The sequence below is a fragment of the Ipomoea nil genome, unplaced genomic scaffold (assembly GCF_001879475.1).
Source record: "Ipomoea nil cultivar Tokyo-kokei standard unplaced genomic scaffold, Asagao_1.1 scaffold2360, whole genome shotgun sequence".
Taxonomy (NCBI): domain Eukaryota; kingdom Viridiplantae; phylum Streptophyta; class Magnoliopsida; order Solanales; family Convolvulaceae; genus Ipomoea; species Ipomoea nil.
The window spans coordinates 677717-685088 of record NW_017618788.1 but is presented as its reverse complement, the minus strand read 5'-3'; positions in this window follow the sequence as shown (position 1 = coordinate 685088).

Here is a 7372-nt window from a genome sequence, read left to right as displayed (position 1 = left end):
CCGCTCGCGAGCCATATAATATATAATATATATAATACATAATATCATATAATGTAATATAATCATAATAATATATAAAAATAACAATTAGAAATTAAAATTTTAAACTCAAAATCCCTAAAATATGTCTATTATTTATGTATGGATAAAACAAAGTAGTTTGAATTTTTAATCAAAAGTTTTAAATAGGTCAAATGCAATGTCAAAATCGAGCTCGAGCTCAAGATCGAACTCGAGTTCGAACTCGAACAATCGAGCTGCTCGAGCCGAGCTCGAGCATCAATTCTTGAGCTCGATCGATCTCGAGCTCGAACTCGAGCCGAGCCTTCATTAACGAGCTCGAGCTCGAGCCTACCCAGGCTCGAGCTCGGCTCGGCTCGTTTACACCCCTAGACACTACCAACACCATCCGGGCAGATGAAAATGAAGAAATCCAAGAAGAAAAAGCAGGGGATGATGCAGGGGATGACCTTATGGCAGATTTGGATACTCACTGTGTGGCCGATTTAAACAGTGATTTTATGGTGGATGATGAACCAGTGTTACCAGCTGATTTAGGGGCTGATCCAGAGGCCAAGGAGAGAGAACCACAAGAAGATGTTGAGATGGATGGACAAGCAAATGAGGATGAAGTTCAAAAGAATGATGATGAACATGTTGGTGTTGATAATTTGGAAGAAAATTCGAATGAAAATGAGAAAATTGACCAAGCAAAAGGTTCTAATGTTGAGGTGATCAAGGCCTTGAAGGAACTAAAGGAGGCCATTGGAGCACATGTTGAAAAATCTAACCCAACAATTGTTGAGTTTTTGAATTCATTTGTTGACAGGTTAACGGTTGCCCTTGAAGAGGAAAGAAGTGCTCAAGTCAATCTTGAAAACTCTCACCATGTCGACAACATGATACACAAAATTAGGCATGAGAAACTACTTTTCAAAGTGTGCGTGGAAGTTGAAGATCTACGAAAAACAATTGAAAAGATTGACACACATGGAGATGATATTCATATGATCAAGAAGGAGTTATACATAATTAAGGATTTTCTCCAAGGAATGGCTAGCACGACTTTGCGTACCGAATCGGTGGTCAAGGAAATTGTGACATTATCCAAGAAGGGCACGGACATGGTTAAGTCCATTTTTGATGACACCAAAAAGGGGGAAAGAGAACATCCCTCTCATTTTGGTGGTGGATTTGGACATGGTGGACAAGGTTCGGGCAGTTCGGGCCGTGTATACCTTCAGGGGGAAGGAAGTTCGCCAAATGAAGATGTCATTGCATCATTTGCCGCACTCGTATCGGATGTGGATGAACTAAAGGAAGGAAGAAGCATTTTCGAATGTGCCAAGTGGTACACTAGAAATGTTTTTCCAACAAGCAAGGGAGATGTACATGGAGCCTTTTCATGCTATATCAAAGGGCAAGTGAAGCAATTATATTATCATGCTAATTGCAAAGGTAACTTCATTAAGCTAAGAGCTAAAGTCAATAGCATGATTGGACCGTGAAAATGTTGATATTTAAATATATTTTGCTAAGTATGTAATATGGCTTGTTGAACTTTGATGCAATTAATCTATCTATTATCTAGTCATATTTTATTTAGCTTTATGCTTTTTAATTTTTAGACACATGTTAGTATTGTAAATGCAATTTGAGGGAAGAAAATAAGTTGACAAAAGAAATTAAAATCAAACCTCAAAAATTGCAACCTCTTTTACGTGTCTAAAAGTAAAAAGCCTTTAGGTCCAAAAATTGTCAAACTCGTCAATTTGGCTAGTCAAAACAAAATAAAAGAAAGAAAAATAAAAGATTATTGTTTTTGACTAGACTAAGCCAAAATGTTCGGGTATAGGTTTTGGCATCATCAAAAAGGGGGAATTTGTTAGGAATAAATTGTAATAGTTTTGATGAGCCAAATTTGTATTTTTAGAACCCCCATATTTTATTTTGAGTCTAGTTGTCTATTAGTCTAAGTCCCAAGTCAAGCCAAAAAGTCTACGAAATTCTTAGCAAAATATACTTATCCAGAATGTTACTATTTGAGATTTATTTACCTTAAAAAACACCAAAGGATGAAGTGGTGAAGTGGATAAGGAATAAGGTGAAAGTTAGAGGTCATGGGTTTGAGACTCAATCTTTACATTTTTATGTAAGAGATAAAAAGGGGACGACTAAGGGGCAGACTCGGATTAATCTACGAATTAATGTGAAATGTTACTAAAGCCATTCTGGGAATAAAGATTAAATCCAGAAATATTAACCAATAAGTTAATATGGCGTAGTGGTACAAGTGTGGGAGATATATGTTGTTGGCTCGTGTTCAAATCTCATTGGAAGCATATTTTTGAAAGATGGTGCATGCTACAATGTGGACACATGGAAGGCTAAATTGACTACAAGTTTGGAAGCTTGTGGACATGATAAGGAAGATGCACGTGAATTCTTCTACACATCTTCTTTCTCATTTAAATATCTTGCTATGCATCTCAAATCATTTCAGAAGAAGAAATGGACGAAGATATAATTTTTACTCAAGCAAGAATCAGCAGAAAATCTTTTGGAAGATTTCATCATTTTGAATCCGTCAAGATAAGGTAATTATTTTTCGGAGAAGATTTAGCTGATAAGCCGACATATACGACTTTGAAAGATTTGTCAGGTGAGGATTTTCAAACTCACTGTAAGAAGCCCATCTCTTGCATTAAATCACCGCAATGCAAGTTGGCAATAATGTGTAGCTGATCAAGATGAACGATCAAGATCAAGTGATGCTACAACGGTAATATAGCTTCTTCAGCTATATATACCAGATGACTTGAAGACATGAAGTAGGGAGGCAACAATACACAAAGAGCAAAATTTTGAAATATCTAGTTTGAGCTTACACGAGAGATATTCTTCAAGTCCTTAGAAGAGAAATTTGTTTTCTCTAAATCTTACCTCTACTGTGTGTAGAAAGAGGGTTGAGTGTAGCTTTGTGCAAGACACTACCCTGTTGAGTGTAGCTTTGTGCGAGACACTCGTGAGTGTAGCTTTGTGCGAGACACTCGTGGTTGCTGAGTGTAGCTGTGTGCGAAACGCTCGGTGGTGCTAAGTGTAGCTGGGTGCAAAACACTTAGTTGGTGTAGGAGTATAGCTTTGTGCGAGATACTCGGGATTGAGTGTAGCTGTGTGCAAAACACTCGGGAAGTGCCTGTGTGCACTTGATTCACTATTTGTATCTAGGTGAACGAGATAGTGAATTTCCTCCTTGGAGTGAAAGGAGAAGAGTGGACTAGGAGGATTACACCACCTTTGAACCACTATAAATTGCCTCTCTCATTTACTTACTCCTTTATTTATTATTGCATGCATACTAACCCATTTACTATTCGTCTTATTCATTTATCTTATTGTTTGGGTTATGTGACTTTACAAGTGCATGCAGACACAATTCCATTTGGATTCACTCATTGATTCACACGTGATATCACACACATATTGAGTGCACCATCTCTTTAAATATTCATTTGTTATCTTGCATGTTGAATATTTGACTGACCCATTTTATATACTGTGCGAAATTTACTCATCTGGGTCTAGTAGATTTCACGTTTGCATGTGGGCATAAATTAGCATACTTATTATTTGAGTCATACCAAACATATTCATAATATTGCATGTGATATATCTCTTTGATTTTACGTAACACTTGGTTGTTTAAATTATTCCGCTGCGCATCTAAGTTTCATATTTCTTGTTACTTAGAGTTGAAATTACCAAGTGTTATTAATTGTGAAAAAGTTTAAAAAGTCTATTCACCCCCTCTTTAGACTTTTTACCACCCTATCGGGACCAACAATGTATGTAAATTTTAGCTCGCATGTGGACGTTGCAACTACGAAACCCAAATAGATAAGCTAACAAATTTGCACGAAGTGGGTTTTCAAATGATCATGCAAGAATAAAGGATATTAATTAGATAAGAAATAAACTTGCATGGATATGTACGAAATATTAAGCCGCGATAAATGAAATATTACTTATGCAAAATGGGTTACTGAAATAATGAATATGCAAAGCAAATGTGAATTAGACAAGAAATAATTTTGCATGCAGATAGTGAATATACGTTTAATATAACAAATGCAGATAGTGAATATATAGTAACAATTAAAATGGGTTAGTTCACAATCAATAATAAATGATAGCAGTAAGTAAATAAGAGAAGCAATTTAGAGTGGTTCGAAGGTGGCGTAATCCTCCTACTCCACTTTTCCCCTTTTTCGCCTAGGAGAAAATTCACTATTTTCTTCACACAGTTACAAATAGTGAATCAAGTGCTACCCAAGCACTTCTCGAGTGTCTTGCACAAAGCTACACTCAATCCCGAGTATATCGCACAAAGATATACTCCTACACTAACTAATTAAGTGTCTCGCACAAAGTTACACTTAGTTTCTCCGAGTGTCTCGCACAAAGCTACACTCAATAGGGTTTTCACACTCCTTGTTACTCTCCCTCTTTCTACACACAATAGAGAATTGCTTTACAAAAAAAATTTCTCTTTACAAGACTTGAAGAATGCTACGAGATTGGCTCAAGAATCTGGATAATTCGAATGAAGCTTTTCTACTCGTGTAGTATATTTTGCTGTCAGATCTTGTATGTTTCTCTTGGTCTTCATCTCTATTTATAGATAGATTTTTGAAATTTTCTGTTAGTGGCAACAATTTCAAATTTTGAATTGCGAATCTTGATCAGATTTGACATGTTGAAATTTGCTTCATTTGCTTTTCAGATGTCAGGATAATTTATTTTTTTTACTTGTAAGTTTTTTCCTGATTTGGCAAGTTATCTTCTTTTGGAGTTTGTGGAGATCTCAAAATAGAGTAGCTAAAAGTATAGCTTGTCTCTAATCTTCATAAGAATTCTTAAGCTGAAAATTATGGTATTGAGATGATTTAAACCCTATACCTTTAGTAATAATTTCCTTTTAAAACTCTTCTACTAACTAAACCACTTAGGATCTTTATTAATTTTCTTGTTCCATTTTCCTTTTCACCTTTACACGTGGAACTTAGAAGCAATCCTTAGCCTCCAAAAGTGTGACCTCTTCTTTTTTCAAGAATAGTGTGACCCCTTCTTTGATTTAGAAAGTGTGACCCCTTCCTTCTCTCCAAATTGGCGTGACATTATATTCCTCTATAAAATAGTATTGCCTCTTGTTCGTAATTTAAGAAAAATGTAATCCCCATCATTGTGATCCCTTAACTTGCATCTTCTTCCCAAGAAAATATATAACCTTTAATGCATAAATTCTTCTTGAATTAATTTGAGACAATAGCTCAAATTAATATTTCCTTCCATAATTTCATGTAGCATCTTCTTTTCTTCAAGAATAATTTGTCTGGACTTGTTGAATATGGCTCATAATAAAATAAATAAATATGGGACTAAATTTACTATCCTAACAATACATTTGACTCATCAAAATCTAATTACAATTTATTCCTAACACTAACTCCAACTAACTCCCTTAAAATATCTAAATCTAGCCTTTTTATAGCTTTTCCTCCTGGGTAGCACTTCAATTCGCGCCCAAGACCAAATCCATGAGTCGACACCGAACCAGCCATGCTCGTGGCTTGGGCACTTACGCGATCCTGTGCCTTAGCCACGAGCGTGGATCCTCTTCGTGACTCCTTCTGTTCTCAAGTCACGAGAGGGCCACGATCGTGGGTCGCTCGTGGCAGCTTCTGTTCTCTATCCACGAGCATGTCACGATCGTGGGCATGCCCTATTGAAACACTCCACCTTGCACTCTTCTTCAGTTGCTCCGGTTCATGCTCATATGCCTCCCTCTAAGCTCAAATCCCTTCACAAACACTAAAGTGCAATATATGGTAGACCTTCACAACACATTAGCACATTCGTATATATTTGACAATAAATCAACCACAAATGATCATAATTAAGAACAAAACAACCCCATAAAGACCCTAATAAATGAGTGTCTTTGGCACTTATCAATAAAAAACATGGGACATTGGGGCTTTAGGAAATTCTTCCAGACCGGTGAAATTGATGAAATAAGAGGCATCTCCATCCTTGGTAGCGACCTGACTACAAATAGGTTGACTTGGGCGTCTTACCCGTCAGGTAAGTTTATAGTTTCCTCGGCTTATTGTGTCAATACATGTGGTAGGGGTGATTGGGAAGACCTTGGATGGATTTGGAAGCTCCAGTGTATCGAGAAAATCAAATCCTTTGTTTGGCAGATTATGGAAGGGAGATTCCTCACCAACCGAGAGCAGAGACATAACCTGACAGAGAGAAGTGAATGCCTGAGGTGCCACCAAGAAGACGAATCCCTCTGGCATCTGTTTATCAATTGTTATTTTGCTAAAGATTGTTCTCATTTTCAACGGAGCCCGGTGGGAAACATAGCGTCCTGGATTAAGATCAACTGCTTGGCCACAGATTGTTTGTGGGATCGAACCAATTGGAACTCTAAATTCCCTTACATATTTTGGAAGATTTTGAAAGCGCGGAATGAGAGGTGTTCAATAAAAAGTTTAAGCCGACGACTAAGGTAGTGAAGATGGCTACCAGATTGGCGAAGAGGCAATCAAGCTTCTTAGGAACACTAGTGTGCTGGTGGGAAGCAATATTCGTTGGGTGGGTTGGACCTCGTCCAAGGGAGGTTGGGTCGAACTGAACATTGACAAGGAAAGGAAAGCTAATTCTTGTTTTTCTAGTGCGAGAGGATTGGTTAGAGATCATAATGACAACTGGGTCATGGGTTTCATTGTTAAAATTGGTCTAACTACGAGCTTTCAAACTGAACTTTGGGGCTTCAAGGAGGGTCTCCGTCTCCTGTATGAAAGAGGCGTCAATACAATCATCATTGGAATGGATTCCGAGGTCGCCATTGGGTGAATGAACTTAAACTCATATGATGTGGCAGAGAAGGAACCCCTTATTAGCGAATGTAGACGGCTTATTAGGCGCTTGGGGAGGGTGAGATTCCAACACGTGCTTTGGGAAGGAAATAAATGTGTAAATCTATTGACAAATTTGAGACAAACCTCAAGATAGTGTACAACAATTCTGAAAGACCCTCCAAATATTATTGACTCTCTTCTCCAGACAGACGCTAGTGGGGTGATGACTAGAAAAATCACCTCGGTAGGGCGATCATTCTTGCCATAGAAGCAAAAAAAATAAAAAAAATAAAAAAATAAATCTCATTATATTCAAGATATAGGAGTGAAATTTGGCTCAACTGCACATTTGCACTATATGCAATTCGGAATATGCTTAGTGAGGGGTGCATTTGCCGGTGATGCAGGAAAAAGTGGGTGGATACCAAAATTGCATGCATGAA